Raw genomic sequence first — 17,827 nt, forward strand, 5'->3', positions numbered from 1 at the left:
TCTATTTAGATTTTCCAGCTCCTCTTGATTCAGTCAAGGAAAGTTGGATATTTCTATGTACTTGTCCGTTTCTTCTAAGTTATTAAATTTGGTGTTATATACTTTTTCATAGTATTCTTGTATGATCCTTTGTATTTCTGCAGTGTCTATCATAATTTCCCCTCTTTCATCCGTGATTTTGTTTATTTGTGTCCTTTCTCTTTTTCCTTTAGTGAGTCTAGCCAGGGGTTTGTCAATTTTATTCATCTTCTCAAAGAACCAGCTCTTTGTTGCATTTATTTTTCTATTGTTTTTTTTTGTTTATTTGTTTGTTTGTATTCAGCTTCATTTCTTTCTGCTCTAATGTTGATTATTTCTTTCCTTCTGCTAACGTTAGGCCTCATTTGTTATTCCTTTTCTAGTTTTTTTTTTTTTTAAGATGAAGCGTTAGGTTTTTATTTGAGCTCGTTCTTGTTTTTGGAACTAATGATATGAACTTTCCTCTTATTATTGCTTTTACCTTGTCCCCAAAGTTTTGATGTTATACTATCTTTATCATTCATTTCTATGTAACTCTTTATCTCTCTTTTTATTTCTTCTCTGACCTAGCCATTCTTCAGTAGCATGTTGCTAAATCTCCAAGTGTTTGGGATTTTCTGCTTTCTTTTTACTGTTGATCTCCAGATTCAAAGTGTTAGGATCAGAGGTTATGGTTGGTAGATTTCAACCCTCTTATATTTGTTGAGGCTACCTCTGTTTCTCAGTATGTGGCCACTCTTTGAGATTGTTCCATGTGGACTAGAGAAAAATGTATAACCAGCTGTTTGAGGATGAAATACTCTGTACATGTCAATTATGTCCAATTGGTCTAATGTGTCATTTAAGGATGTTATTTCCTTATTGATTTTCTCTTTGGATGTTCTGTCCATATCTGACAGTGGGGTATTTAGGTCCTCTACTCTGATAGTGTTTTGGTCTGTTTCTCCCTTTAGTTCTGATAGTAATTGCTTTACCTATTTTGAGGCTCCCTGATTGGGAGCATAGATATTAATAAGTGTTATGTCTTCTTGGTGCATAATTCCTTTTATCATTTTGAAGTGTCCCTCAGTATCTTTCTTTATCTTTTTAATTTTGAAGTCTATTTCATCTGATATAGTTTTGCTACGCCCACTTTTCTCTGAATGCCATTTGCTTGAAATATCATTTTCCACCCTCTTACTTTGAGTCTATATTATTCTTTGTAACTGAGATGTGTTTCCTGGAGACAGCATATGGTTGGGTTTTGTTCTTTGATCCAATCTACAACTCTGCGCCTTTTTATTGGTGAGTTCAGTCCATTTACATTTATGGTGATTATTGAAATATCAAGTCTTCTAGCCATTTTATATTTTGCTTTTTAGTAGCTCGGTGTTTCATTCCTTCCTTGTTTTTGTGCGTCTGTTTTTTTTTTTTTAATTTTGTTTGGGTTTTGTGTTTTTTCTCTGTGGTTATTCTTGTTTTATGTTATATAAAGATTCAGTTCTGAATCTTTGGTGTGTGGTTTTCATTATGAATATGTAAGGATAGTTACATGTATATGGTTGTCCATTTTCTTCTGCACATATCTTATCTCCATTCCCCTTTGTGAATTTGGATCTTTGAATCCTCCCCTTTTCAGTCATTGCTGTCTCAATTTGTCCCTAGGTATGCTGAATGTTTATTGCTATCTTGCTATATCAAATCTCTTCTTATTGTTTAATTTTACAATGCCTTATTCTTAGTAAGGGTTGCACTCCTCTGCTTCTATTTGCCTGATAGTCACATTACTCCTAATTGTGTATTTTTTTTCATCATTTTGTTTTAGGTGAGCTGACTCCTTTCATTATTTCCTGTAGTGCAGGCCTCTAAGTGGAGAAATCCCTCAATTTTTGTATATCTGGAAAGGTCTTTATTTCTCCTTAATTTCTAAAGGAGAGCTTAGCTGGATACATTATTCTAGGCTGGTAGTTCCTTTCTCTGCATAGTTTAATATTGATTCCACTCCTTTCTGGCTTGTAAGGTTTGTGCTGAGAAGTCCGAGGACAATCTAATGGCTCTTCCTTTATAGGTTGCTGTCTTCTTTTCCCTGGCTGCCCTGAGAATTCTTTACTTGTCATTAATTTTTTGATAATTTTAATACAAAAAGGCCTTGGTGAAGGCCTTTTTGAGTTGAGATAATTGGGTGTTCTGTTGACTTCTTGAATTCCAAGTTCCAGCTCAATCCTTAGTGTTGGGGAATTTTCATCAACTATTTGTCTTAAAGTTCTTTCTAATCTCTGCTCCTTTTCCTCCTCTTTGAGAATTTCCATTTTTCTCATGCTTCCTCTCCTGATAGTATCAGCTAGTTCTTGTATTTCTCTGTCATTTTTTTTTCATTCTTCTGTTTCTCTCTTCTTCCTTCTGATTTATTTCTAGAGATCTGTCTTGATGTCACTGATGCTTTCCTCCATTTGGTTGACTCTATTTCCCAAGCTTGCTATTTCATTTTTCGCATCTTTCAATATGTTCTTCAACTCTACAAGTTCTATTTGGTTCTTTTTGATGGTTTCAATCTCCTTGCTAAAAGACTCATTTTGTTCATCTAGGTGTTTTTCCCATCCCAGAAATTGTTGATATGAATTATTTTCGATCTCACTGAGATTTTTCAGAAGTACCATCCTGATTTTTCTGTCATTTATGTTGCATATTTCTCTCTGTAAGCTATTTTCTGGAGATTTTTCTCTTTCTTTCTGAGGTGCCTTATCACTTTGGTTGTTCATAGTATTTAATAGACTATTTCTCTACCTGGCTATTAATGTAAGTGTATTCTGCTTCCCACCCTCCGCCAAGAATGGAGATTTATTATATAAAGGTCCCTCTTTGACCTGTTGCTGTGATGGCATTTTTATTTTGGCTTCCAGTAGGTATTGTCTAAGCTTCTTGGATCCTTGCATTATATAAAGTCTTAATAATGCCTTTTTTTTCTCTTTCTTCCTTCCTTTCTCTCTCTCTCTCTGTCTCTGTCTCTGTCTCTGTCTCTCTCTCTCTCTCTCTCTCTCTCTCTTTCTTTGTTATACAAGGCAACCCTTGGTTGACCTCACAGATTGCAAGGACCTTGTCAGCTATAATCCCTTATTTTTTTTTTTATTTTTTATGCCTACAGCAACTGGTCTTCCTAGGTAGTCTCCCACCCAAGTACTAACCAGGCCTGACCCTTTTTAGCTTGTGAGATCAGATGGGATCAATCTTGTTCAGGGTGGCATGGTTGTTTATGCCTTTTTTTTTTCTTATAAATATTCTATCATACTCGCTACCCTCAATCTCAGTCCCTGTCATTGTTAGTGACAGTTTTGGTAGCATTCACTCAAATTCCCTTGGGGCTTCACAGTTTTCAGTCTTGGAAGATATGGGAGAAGTGCCATCTGGTTTGGGGGATCTGGCATGTGGCTCAGACTCGTGTTTTGCAATTGTGGCTGGTAATATTCAACTGTTGCTTCTCTCTCATCCCCTCTTCACTGCTGCCCCCACTTCTCTGCTTTCTGTCTTGATCTCTGGGCACTACTGCTGCATGGTTCTCTCAACTCTCCCAGGCATGTTTGTTCAGGGAACCCACTGCACCTTCTGCCCAACTTCTTCTCCAGAATGGAGCTCCAGCTTCGAGTTGCAGCTTCTTTGTTTCTCCGTCTACTGCCCGACTCCCAGTGTTTCGAACTGTAGTAGGTCTTATGCGCAGATTCCATGCTCAGAGATGCTGGTGTGCAGGTTGGGTTATTTCGTTGAGTTTTAGGTATTCAACTTATTGTTGTTTCAAGGGGAGAAACCTGGGGACGTTTCTCACTCCACCATGCTTTCGACGTCACTCCTAGGCATTTTCAAAATATGCTGTTGTGGATCAGTTGTATGATTACTACACATCAAGTGGTTACTGTTAGGCATTAAGTGAAACAAATCAGTATGGTACTTGTTCATGAAAATGTATCATCCAAGGTTATAGGAAGACTGAGCAATGAAAGACAATGATGAATTCATCGAACATATGAAGAGATAAGAAAAAAGTACTCTCTTTTAATGCTTCAGAACTCCTTCAGGTAATATAATCAGATTCCTAACACAATCACAATTCCTTCTTGTTTTCAGAGATAGGGGACGGATATTTGGAATATCAATGTAATTGAGATTTCTCCAATTAAACTTCCCTGTAACACTAATTCTCTTTCAGGTACTTGAATAGCTCTAAAACAACTTTAATCTACCTAGAAGAAATACATTCACATCTAAACAGAGTGTGGAAATGATCTGGGCCTTTTTCCCACATCCAAGGCATTTTACTTGCCCACACTGATAAGCCTCTGAGAGTGTCTCCCTCTCTGCATCCCAAGAAGTCTAAAGTCTTTTTTAAATAGACTTTATTCTTTGAGCAGTTTTATGTTCACAGAAAAATTGATTATCAACTACAAAGAGTTTCTATATACCCCTTCCTCCAGATACACACCGCCTCTCTCACTATCAACATTTTTCACCACAGTGGTTTATTTACATCGACACATCATTATCATCTAAAGTCCATAGTTTACATTAGGTTCATTCTGTGTTGTACATTCTATGGATTTGGACAAATATATAATGTCATGAGCTCATCATTATAGCATTGTACAGAATGATTTCACTGCCCTAAGAATACTACTTATTCAAAGCTTCTCTCTCTTCAACCACTGGCAACCACTGATCCTTTCATTGTTTCCATAGTTTTGCCTTTTACAGGATGTAATATAGTTGGAATTATATAGTACGTAGCCTTTTCAGATTGACTTATTTAACTTAATAATAAGCATTTAAGGTTCATTCATGTTTTTTCATGGCTTGATAGGTCATTTCTTTTTAGTTCTAATAAAGTTCAGTTGTGTGGATGTAGCACAGTTTATTTATCCACTCACCTACTGAAAGACATCTTGGTTGCTTCCAGGTTTTGGCAATTATGAACAAAGCTGCTATGAGCATCTGTGTGCAGGTTTTTGTGTGAACATAGGCTTTCAGCTCACTTGAGTGAATACCAAGGAGAGTGATTTCTGTATCATATAGTAAGAGTATGTTTAGTTTTGTAAGAAATTGCCAAACTGTCTTCTAAAGTGGCTATAACACTTTGCATTCCTACCAGCAATGAATAGGAGTTCCTGTTCATCCACATTGTTGCCAGAATTTAGTGTTATCCATATTTTGGATTTGGGCCATTTTAATAGGTATGTAGTGGTGGTATCTCATTGTTGTTTTAATGTACAATTCTATATTATCATACGATGTTGAGTATCTTTTCAACTTCTTATCATCTCTATATCTTTTTTGTTGAGATGTCTGTTTAGATCTTTTGTTTTAACCGTTCTTTATATACTTTGGATAATACTCCTTTATCAGATATGTCTTTTGAAAATATTTTCGCTAAGTCTATGGCTTGTTTTCTCATTCTCTTGAGACTGTAATTTTTTAGAGGCAGGAAGAAATAGAAAGCTTCAGAAAACTACATAGAGTAATATAACACTTATGTTTGTATCATATAAAATTTATATCTGATAACACTTTTTGTCATATTTACCTCAGATCTTTATATTTTAAGCAATATATTACTTTACAAGTCAATGTTCTTCTTTTTCTCCTCCCATTGCTATTCTCTTCTTTCCTAAAGGTAACTCCTATCATAACTACGGTGTACAAACTTATAGTCTGATTTTATACATTTGTTACAATGTAATTATACTCACAAATAATATGTAATCTTACTTTCTAGGTTTGAAATTTTTGTGTAGGTCAATTTTCCAAATATGGCAGAATGGGAAACTTAAGGGCTCTGTCCCTTCCAAAATAAAAATAGTAAAAAACTAATAAACTAACACAAAATGTATAAATCAATTTTATAGAACTCTGCAATCTAGTCAAAAAACTTACAACAACAAGGGGAGAGCTTAACAACAACAACAACAAAGCTGCTGCATGTGACATTTTAAATCGTCTGCCTATTATTCTTCATTCTAGAATTAGCAACAGTTGTGAAGATGGCAGTCCATACTCTTGGTTCAGGTTGCTAGTGTCACAGAGAGCAATACAGACCTTATTCTCAAAAAATTATGGTTTCTCGTTGGTTTATTGTCAATATTTGGATGCTTCTTCAAAGACCAGAACAAGGACTTATTTTTGTTTTGCTGACTTGAAACATTCCAAGAACTGGGTCAGCTTCTTGGGTGACATTTGCTGAAAACATTTACAGGAAAAAGTCTTGAATTCACCAGCCTGGGGCAAAGGACAGTCAACAGGACTAGCATTGGACAGACCAAAAAGATTGGGAAAGGTGATATACAGGAATAAAAAGGTTTTTAAATATTCCCATGTAATGTGGGGAATCAAGAGGACCATATGCAAGCTCAGGTCTGAATGCTTACTCATAAAAGGCCTGAGAAGACCTTAAGCTTTTACATCTATCTGATGTTCAGGCTCCAGGCAAGGAGGAAGTGAAAGCTAAGGCAGAGTTGTAAACAGTCTAGTTGTAAGCATTGAAAGAGTACCCCAAGACAGAACCAATATGCAAAGATTGCTAGAATAGCTTTTTTCCTATGTCTTTTCTTTTTTTTCCACTCCAGATATTTAAGGAAATTCTGTTAAAACACTAACTGACCACTAAGCTAACAGAACACATGACAATGAGTATAGACTTTACAAAAATAGCAGAGACACTCAACAAACAACAACAAACAATCAAAACAACATACAATGAGCAGTAACAACAAACCCCAGGCTTGGGAGAGAGGATGATTTCTAGAGTTGCCACATTATAATATGCACATTTTCTAGGTTTCAACAAAAACTTATGAGGCATGCAAAGAAACAAGGATGTATTCCCTTTCACAGGAAATAAATTAATACAAACTTCCACAGGAGGTCCAGGAAATGCATTTAGTAGACAAATATTTTAAATCAACTGTCTTAAGTATGCTCAAAAAGCTAAAGAAAATAATTTTTAAAGAGCACTAAAGAAACCTGGAGAACAATGTATCATCAAATAGACAATAGCAATAAAGAGATAGAAGTTATTTAAAATAACCAAATAGAAATTTTGGAGATAAAAGCACAATAAAAAACATGAAAATTTTATTAGAGAAATTTAATAACAGATTTGAGGAAGCAGAAGAAAAATCAGACAAATTCAAGATAGGCCAATTGAGAATACCCACTTTGAGCAAAAGAATGAACAATAAATAGAACCTAAGAGACCTATGAAACATCATAAAGAATACCAATATATGCATAATAGGAGACTTAGAAGGAGAGGAGAGGAGAGGGGGAGGGAGAGAGAGAGAGAGAGAGAGAGAGAGGCAGAAAGAATATTTGAAGAATTAATGACAAAAATTTCCCAAATTTGGTGAAATACATGAAGCTACATATCTAAGAAGTTCAATGACCTCTAAGCAGAATAAACTCAAAGAGATACACACCAAGGCACATTATACTCAAATTGTCCAAAGATGAAGACAAAAAGAGAAATTTGAAAGCAGCCAGAGAGAAGAGAATCATCACACACAAAAGATCCTAAATATGATTAATAGATAACTTCTCTTCAGAGGTTATAGAGGCAAGAAGACAGTAAGAAAATATTTAAGGTGCTAAAAAATGTCAACCAAAAATTCTGTATCTGGCAGAAAACAATGTTTCAAAAATGGAGAAATTAAGACATTCCCAGATAAACAAAAGCTGAGATCATTTGTCAACAACAGACCTGCACCACAAGAAATTTTACAGGTAATCCTTCAGACTGAAATTAAAAGATACCAGGTAGTAACTTAAAACTATATGAAGAAATAAAGAACAACAGCAAAAGTAGTTATATAGGTTAATACAAAGCCATTATTGTTGCATTTTTAGTTTACAAAGCTTCTTATTTTCCAATAGAATTTAAAATACAAATGCATAAGAAAATTATTGCAAATCTATGTTAATGGCCACACAATGTATAACGATGTAGTTTGAAAAATAACAACATAAATGGGGGTTGAGATGTGAATGAACAGTTTTTATATATTATTGAAACCAGGCTGGTATTGATTCAAATGCTGAGAATAACCGCTAAGGAAAAATGCTAAAAATTACAGAAAAAAAATAAGAAGGGAATCAAAAATGTAAACTAGAAAAAAATCAGTTAGTCACAAAAGAAGGCAGTAAAGTAGAAATAGAGGAATAAAAAATACATAAGACATATAGAAAACAAATAGCAAAATGGCAGAAAAAGTCACTTCGTGCCAGTTATTACTTTGAATATGAACAAATTAAATGTTCCAATTAAAAGACAGAGATTGGTAGAGTGTATTAAAAGAACTTGGCCCACTATACACTGTCTGAAAGACTGAATTTACATCCCAAGATACAAGTCAATTGAAAGTGAAAAAATGGGAAAGATATTTTTTCAAATAGTAAGCAAAAGCATATTGGAATGGTTATACTAATATCAAACAAAATATATTTGAAGACGAAAAGTGTTACAAGAGACAAGGTCATTATTTATTGAAAAGAGAGTCAATTTCTCAAGAAAACATTATATACATACATATATATATATATACATATGTATGTATATAATGTTTTCTTGAGAAATTGAAAACATTATATACATACATACATATATATATATATATATGTATGTATGTATATAATGTTTTCTGTGGATATATATACACAGAGCCCCCGATGTATATGAGGCAAAAACTGACAACATTGAAAAAAGCGACAGTTCCACAATTAAAACTGAAGACTTTATTATTCTATTTAAGTAAAGGATAGAGCTAGACAGAAGATCAATATAGCAATAGAAGATTTGAAAAACACTATAAACCAACTAGACCTAACAAATGAATCTATAGAACACTCCATCCAACAACAGTAAAATACATATTTTTCTCAAGTGTACATGGAATGTTCTCCAGGATAGACCATATATTAGGCCACAAAATAAGTCTTAATAAATCCAAATAGAATGAAATTATACAAAGTAAATATTCTGAATATAATAGAATGAAAGTAGAAATCAAAAACAGAAGGAAGACTGGAAAAATTTACAAATATGTGAAAATTTAACAACAGTTTTAAATAATTCATGTGTTGAAGAAGAAATTACAAAAGAAATTAGAAAATACTTAAAGATGAATGATAACAAAAATAAAATATACCGAAACTAGTATGATACAGTGAAAGCAATACTTATAGGGAAATTTGTAGATGCAAATGCATATATGAAAAAAATAAAAAAAATAAAAAGATCCCAAACCAATAACCTAACTTGACATCTTAAAGAACTAGGAGCAGAGTTTGGAGAAACATGGCAGAGTGAGAGATGCCCCCAGATCTCTCCCTTTGAAATAACAATAAGCTGAACATCAAAAACTCAATAAAAAACACACAAACTCCATACCGGAACGTCTCAGCGTGGGATCTGCACATAAGAGCTACCACAGGTCAGAACCCTGGGTATCCGGCAGTGGACTGGGAGAAATAAAGAAGCTGCCTCTCACAGCCTCTGGAGCAACCTGCAGTTGGAGGGGGAAGGGATAAGGTGCAGCGACTTCCCTGAACAGCCCTGCCTGGAAGTGCTGTGAGCTTCATGTGGTTGCCGGCAGGGCCCAGTCATGAGGACAGAAAGCAGAGAAGCAGGACAGCAGAAAAACAACAGTTGATTTTTACCAGCTGTGTTTGAAAAACCAAGGCTGCGATGCAATCCCCAACACCCAACCAAGTGGACCGCTTCCCCTATATCCTCCAGACCAAACATTGTGGAGCCCCAGAGGAATCTGAGCAAATGCTACTGAAATTTTCACTAATACTGACAGGGACTGAGACTGAGAGTAGTGAGCATGATTAAACATGTATAAGAAAAAAAAAAGACATTACCGAGGCTTTATATAAAGTGAGGATCCAAGAGCCTTAGACAGCACCTACTGAAAACCAAAATAAAAATGCCTTCTTTGCAACAGGCTAAAGAGAGACCTTTTTACAATAAATCTTCTTTCTAGAAAAAACAACAGAAAACACTTCCTTTAAAGCCGAGGCAGAGAAATACTCCATTAAACACAATGAACGACCAGAGTGACAAGGCATCTCAGAAAGAAAGAGAAAAATCACCAGAAAATAACCTTACAGACACAGAAAAATGCAACTTAAATGACAGAGAATTTAGGAAGGCACTTCTGAAAAAATTCAGTGAGCTCTGAAACGAGTCATATCAACAAAATCAGGAATTGAAAAAAACAACTAGATGAGCACAATGACTTCTTTAGAAAGGATATAGAAACCCTCAAAAAGCTGAATAGATACTCTGGTGATAAAAAAACACACTGTAAGAGATGGAAATGAAATAGCAGCTTGAGAAATAGATTCAACCAAATAGAGGAAAGAAACAGTGACATCACAGACAGAAATCTAGAAAATATCAGAAGGAAGAAGAGAGTAACTGAAGAATGAAAATAATGAAAGAGAAATACAAGAACTAGCTGATACCATCAGGAGAGGAAACATAAGAAGAATGGGAATTCTCGAAGGAGAGAAAAAGGAGCAGGGATTAGAAAGCATTTTCAGACAAATACTTGATGAGAATTTCCCAAATATAAGGAATGTGCTGCAGATTAGAATTCACGACGTCAACAGAACACCCAATTATCTCACCCAAAAAGAATTTCACCAGGACACGTTGTATTAAGATTATCAAAAATTAATGATGAATAAAGCATTCTCAAGGCAGCCAGGTAACTTATAAAGGAAAACCCATTAGATTATCATCAGACTTCTCAGCACAAATCTTACAAGTCAGAAAACAGTATAATCAAATATTCAAACATTTAAGTCAAAGAAACTACCAGCCTAGAATGATGTATCCAGGAAAGCTCTCTTTTAGATATGAAGGAGAAATAAATACCTTTCCAGACAAAAATTGAGTGAATTCTCCACTTGGAGGCATGCACTACAGGAAATAATGAAAGGGGTCAGCTCGCCTAAAACAAAATGACAAAAAAAAATACATAATTAGGAGTAAGTTGACTGTCAGGCAAATAGAAGCAGAAGAGAGCAACTCTTACTAAGAACAGGGCATTATAAGCTTAAACAATAAGAAGAGAATTGCTATAGTAATAAACATTCAGCATACATAGTGATAAATTGAGACAACAATGACTGAAAAGGGGAGGATTCAAAGATCCAAATTAGCAAAGGAAAATGAAGATAAGGCACATGCTGAAGAAAATGGACAACTGTATATATGTAACCATCCTTTACATATTCATAATGGTAACCACATAGCAAAGATTCAGAACTGAAGAATATAATATATAAAACAAGAAAAACAAGAGGCAAAACCCATAAAACCCAATCAAAATAAAGGAAACAGAAACACAATGACAAGGAAGCAATGGAAACACCGAGCTACCAGAAAGCAAAAGATTAAATGACTATAAGAAGACCTCATATTTCAATAATTACCTTAAATATAAATGGACTGAACTCACCAATCAAAAGGCACAGAGTTGCAGAATGGGACAAGAAACAAAACCCAACCATATGCTGCCTCCAGGAGACACATCTCAGTTCCAAAGACAAATGTACACTGAAAGTGAAAGGGTGGAAAATGATATTTCAAGCAAATGGCATTCAGAGAAAAGCGGGAGTAGCAGAACTAATATCAGATGAAATAGATTTCAAAATGAAAAAGTTAATGAAAGATACTGAGGGACACTTCATAATGATAAAGGAAATTATGCACCTAGTAGACATAAAAATTAATATCTATGCTCCCAAACATCGGTCCTGAAATATGTAAAGCAATTACTATCAGAACTAAATGGAGAAACAGATCACAAAACCAGTAGGGGAACTAAATAACTCACTTTTGGATACGATCAGATCATCCAAACAAAAAAATCAATAAGGAAATAACATCATTAAATGACATATTAGACCAACTGGATATAATTGACATTTACAGAGCCTTCCATTGCAAAACAGCTGCTTATACATTCTTCTCTAGTGCACATGAAACATTCTCAAGGATTGAACACATACTGGGACATACACAGAGCCTCTACAAATATAAGAGGGTTGAAATCATACCAACCATATTCTCTCATCATAATGCTTTGAAACTAGAGATCAACCGCAGAAAGAAATCAGGAAGAACCACAAATACATGAAGATTAAACAACATATTACTGAAGAATAACCGGGCCAGAGAAGAAATAAAAAGTAAGATCAAGAGATACATAGAAACGAATAATAATGATAGTACGACAACCAAAACTTTTGGGACACGGCAAAAACGGTCAATAGAGGAAAGTTCATATCATTATAGGCCTATCTCCAAAAAGAAGAATGAACCCAAATAAACAATCTAAGGCTTCATTTTAAAAAACTAGAAAAAGAAGAACAAATGAAGCCTAAAGTCAGCAGATGGAAAAAAAATAATCAAAGTTAGAGCAGAAATAAATGAAATTGGAAACAAACAAACAAACAAAATGTTAGAAAAAATAAATGCAACAAAGAGCTGGTTCTTTGAGGAGGTTAATAAAATTGACAAATCCCTGACTGGACTCAATAAAGAAAATAGAGAAAGGACACAAATAAACAAAATCAGGGATGAAAGAGGGGAAATGATGACTGATATTGCAGAAATACAAAAGATCATACAAGAATACTATGAAAATTATATAACATCAAATTTAATAACCTAGAAGAAATGGGCCAGTACTTAGAGAGATACAAACTTCCTAGACTGAATCAAGAAGAACTGGAAAATCTAAATAGACCAATCAGTAGTACGGAAATTGAAATAATCATCAAAAGCCTATCAAAGAGTAAAAGTTCAGGATCAGATGGCTTCACCAGTGAATTCTACCAAACATTCAAAGATGATTTAATACCTATTGTCCTGAAAATCTTTCAAAAAATCAAATAGGAGGCAATACTTTCCAACTCATTTAATGAGGCCAACATTACTCTGATGCCAAAACCTGGTAAAGATAACACACACACAAAAGAAAACTACAGGCCAATATCTCTCAAGAACACATATGTAAAAATCCTAAATAAGATACTAGCGAACCGAATACAGCAACATATTAAAAAGATTATACACCACGATCAAATGGGCTTCATTCTAGGGTCACAGGGATGGTACGACACACACAAATCGATCAATGTAATACACTACGTAAACAAATTAAAAAATAAGAATCATATGCTTATGTCAATACATGCAGAAAATGCCTTTGACAAGATACAGCATCCAATTGTGATCAAAACACTAAACAAAATCGGTATAGAAGGAAAGTACCTTAACATAATAAAGGCCATCTATGACAAGCCCTCAGCCAACATTATACTTAAGGTGAAAAACTACAAACGTTCCGTCTAAGATCAGGAACAAGGCAAGACTGTCCACTATTGCCACTTTTATTCAACATAACATTAGAGGTCCTAGCAAGTGCAATGTGACCAGAGAAAGATATAAAAGGCATCCAAATAGGAAACGAAGAAATCAAACTGTCACTATTTGTGGATGACATGATTCTCTATATAGAAAACCCTAAAGACTCCACAAGAACACTACTAGAAACAATGAGCAAGTACAGTAAAGATTTTGGATGTAAAATCAATGTTCAAAAATCCATATTGTTCCTATACTGTAATAATGAAGTGTCACATAAAGAAGTGGAAAAAATAATTTCTTTTGCAATTGCAACAAAAAAGAATAAAATACCTAGGAATAAATTAAACGAAATATGTGAAGGACCTATATAATGAAAACTACAAGACCTTGTTATAAGAAATCGAAGAGGATACAAAGAAATGGAAAGATATTCCATGTTCTTGGATTGGAAGAATCAACATAGTTAAAATGACCATGTTACCTAAAGCATTATACAGATTTAATGCAATCTCCATCAAAATCCCATTGGCATTTTTAAAAGAAATAGAACAACAACAACAAAAAGCATCAGATTTGTATGGAAGCACAAAAGACTCCGAATTGCCAAAGCCATCCTGAGAAGAAAGAATGATGCTGGAGGCATCACTCTGCCCAAATTCAAATTATACTACAAAGAGACAATAATCATAACGGCTTGATATTGGCAGCAAAACAGACACACGGACCAGTGGAACAGAATCGAGAGTCCAGAAGTAAACCCATATTTATATGGACAAATAATTTTTGACAAAAAAGCCAAATCATACAGTGGAGAAAGGAAAGCCTCTTCAACAAATGGTGCTGTGAAAACTGGAAAGCCACCTGCAAAAGAATGAAAATAGACTGTTGTCTATCACTACACATCAAAATTAACTCAAAATGGATTAAGGACCTGAATATAACACCAGAAACAATAAAATGCATGGAAGAAAACACAGGAACTAAACTGATGTACTTTGGACTCAAAGAGGATTTTATGAATTTGACCTCAAATTCAAGGGATATAAAAGCAAAAATAAAAGAATGGTACTACATCAAACTAAAAGGATTCTGCTCAGCAAAAGAAATAGTCAACAAGGTAAAGAGACAACCATCTGAATGGGAAAATATATTTGCAAGCAATGCCTCGGATAAAAACCTAATATCCAAAATATAGAAAGAACTGATACAACTGAATAACAACAACAACAACAACAACAAACAAATGATCCAATCAAAAAATGGGTAGAGGACCTAAACAGACATTTTTTTCTAGAGGACATACAAATGGCCAACAAATATTTGAAAAGATGTTCTACATCACTAGTTATTAGGAAAATGCAAATCAAAACCACAATGAGATACCAACTCACACCTGTTAGAATATCTGTTATGAACAGGACAATTAATAAATGCTGGAGAGGATGCGTATACCATCTCACACCTGGTAGAATATCTGTTATTAACAGGACAATTAATAAATGCTGGAGAGGATGTGTATAAAAAGGAACCATCATACATTACTGGTGGGACTGTCAATTGGTGCAAGCTCTATGGAAAACAGTACAGAGGTTCCTCAAAAAACTAACAATTGATCTACCATATGATCCTGCAATCTCTCTACTGGGTATTTCCTCCAAAGACTTGAAAACCCATATATGAGAAGATATTTTTACACACCGATCTTCATAGCAGGATTATTCACAGTGGCCAGGACATGGAAGCAACACATGGAAGCAACCGATGTCCTACGATAGATGATTGGCTAAAGAAGCTGTAGTACATATATACAACAGAATATTACCCAGCCATAAGAAGAGATGAAATACTGCCATTTGCGACAACATGGATGGACCTCGAGGTAATCATGCTAAGTGGAATAGGCCAGATAGAAAAAGTTGAAAATCACATGATATCACTTATATGTAGGATATAGATCTAAAAGCAATAAATGAACAGGACAAACAAACAGAGACACATGGACATGGACTATAGACTAGTGGTTTCCAGATGGTATGGGGCATGGTAGCGGGTAGGTAGACTGGGTAAAGGGGGTCAAATATGTGGTGACAGAAAGAAATCTAACTATGGGAGGTGAATACACAGTGTAATCATATATATGCCTTACTATTAAAGTGTACAGCTGAAACTTATTGGATTTCATTAAGAAATGTCAAAATAAAAAATATTAAACAATTAATTAAAAATAAAAGAACTAGGAAAAGAGGAAGTTATCCCCAAATCTGGCAGAAGGAAGGAAATTCTAAAGATTAAAAGAGAGATTAACAAAATAAAGAATATGAAAACAATACAGAGAATTAAAAAACAGAAGTTGGTTATTTGAAAAGATCAACAAAATGGATAAATCCTTTGCTGGAATGACCAAGAAAAAGGAGAAAACTCAAATTACCAGTATCAGAAATGAAAATGGGGACATTACTACAGACCTTACAAAAATAAAGATGACTATAAGAGAATACCATGAACAAATGTACATCAGCGAATGAAAAAGATTAGATGAAATGGACAAATTCCTAGGAACACAAAAACTACAAAAACTGATTCAAGTAGAAATAGAAAATCTGAACAGACATATAAAAAGTAGATGAATTGAATCAATAATCAAAAACTTCCCTTAAAAAGAAAAGCGTAGAATATGATGGCTTCATTACTGAATTCCATCAAACTTTTAAAGTCCATGGTCTGGTGGGAAGGAGTGGGAAGTCTAGACAATCAGCAAAAGAATAAATTAAGTCCTGATTTCTAGCATGTACAAATTTCTGTGGTTTAAATACTCTATAACAATGGCCAATTTCAAGCTGCCAATGTGACATCAACAGGAAAAGATGCACAATATCACATCATTATATCGCATTTCCTCCATTTAAATGCAATACAAATAAATAAGCTCAAGAACATAAATAATAGTAAAATGAAGTACACTAACTAAAGAGTGACAGGTTTTGAATGTTTATTAACTTTGCTTTTAAGATTATTTAATAGCAATCATAATTTAATTTTTAATAATGGTTGTTTAAATAACCAATAACAAATTTCCTGAAAATGTAACCATTTGCTCTTATTGGCTCTAGCACACCACTGGTAAACCCAAAGAGCGTAGAAGGAAAAAACTAATAAAGATAAAAGCAGACATTAAATATAATATAAAATAGACAAACTATAGAGATGATTAACAAAACTAAAAGCTGGTTCTTTGAGAAGGTTGATAGTGGAATATATGGCAAAACCAATGAAGAGAAAAGAAAGGAAACTAACAATATTAGAAATGTAAAATGGGGCAAACGTATATATGTAGAGTTTTAATACTGTGTATGTCAATGACTATGCCAATGATTTGAATAGATAATTTTCTAGAAATATATACTTTAACAAAATTGACTCAAGAAGAAAAATATGAATATACCTAAACCATGAAAGAAATTGGATTTGTAATTTGAAAATATCACTCCACTTTTCTGCGCTACCCAGAGAAGGGCCCCACGGTGTTGTTCTTGGTTCCCATGTAACTTAAAGGGAAACTATTGCAATGTCTGGAATCCTTAATCTCCTGCAAATTAAGGAGGAGGATATCTTCAGTTCCTTGCAGCAGGAACCCACAACCTTGACTTCCAAATGGAACAGTACAACTACAAAAGGAAAAGTGACAGCATTTACATCATAAATTTGAAGAGAACCTGGGAGAAGCTTCTGCCGGCAGCTTGTGCCATTGTTGCCATTGAAAACCCAGCTGATGTCATTGTCATATCGTCCAGGAATACTGGCCAGTGAGCTGTGCTGAAGTTTGCTGATGCCACAGGAGCCACTTCTATTGCTGGCCACTTCACCCCTGGGACCTTCACTAACCAGATCCAGGCAGTCTTTTGGGGAGCCGAGACTTCTGGTGGTTACCGATCCCAGGGCCAACCACCAGCCTCTCAGAGAGGCACCTTATGTTAACCTGCCTACAATCACTCTGTGGACATTGCTATCCCTTGCATCAAAAAGGAAGCTCGCTCAGTGGGTCTGATGTGGTGGATGCTGGCCCAGGAAGTTATCTTCATGCCTGACACCATCTCCCGTGAACGCCCGTGGGAGGTCATGCCTGGTCGCTACTTCTACAGAGATCTTGAAGAGATTGAAAAGGAGGAGAAGGCCGCTGCTGAAAAGGCTGTGATCAAGGAAGAATTTCAGGATGAATGTACTGCTCCAGCTTCTGAGTTCACTGCTGCTCAGCCTGAAGTCGCAGACTGGTCTGAAGGCATTTGGGTGCCTTCTGTACCTATTCAGCAGTTTCCTACTAAAGACTGGTGTGCTTAGCCTGCCACTGAAGACTGGTCTGCAGCCTGTACTGCTCAGACCACTGAATGGGTAGGAACAACCACTGAGTGA

General features: G+C 35.0%; 1 pseudogene; it reads left to right on the plus strand.

The window, feature by feature from the left end:
- Window positions 1-16,985: 16,985 nt before the first annotated feature.
- LOC120612315 (40S ribosomal protein SA-like) lies at window positions 16,986-17,827 on the plus strand (annotated as a pseudogene).

This window comes from Pteropus medius, unplaced genomic scaffold (assembly GCF_902729225.1).
Source record: "Pteropus medius unplaced genomic scaffold, Ma_sr-lr_union100, whole genome shotgun sequence".
Taxonomy (NCBI): domain Eukaryota; kingdom Metazoa; phylum Chordata; class Mammalia; order Chiroptera; family Pteropodidae; genus Pteropus; species Pteropus medius.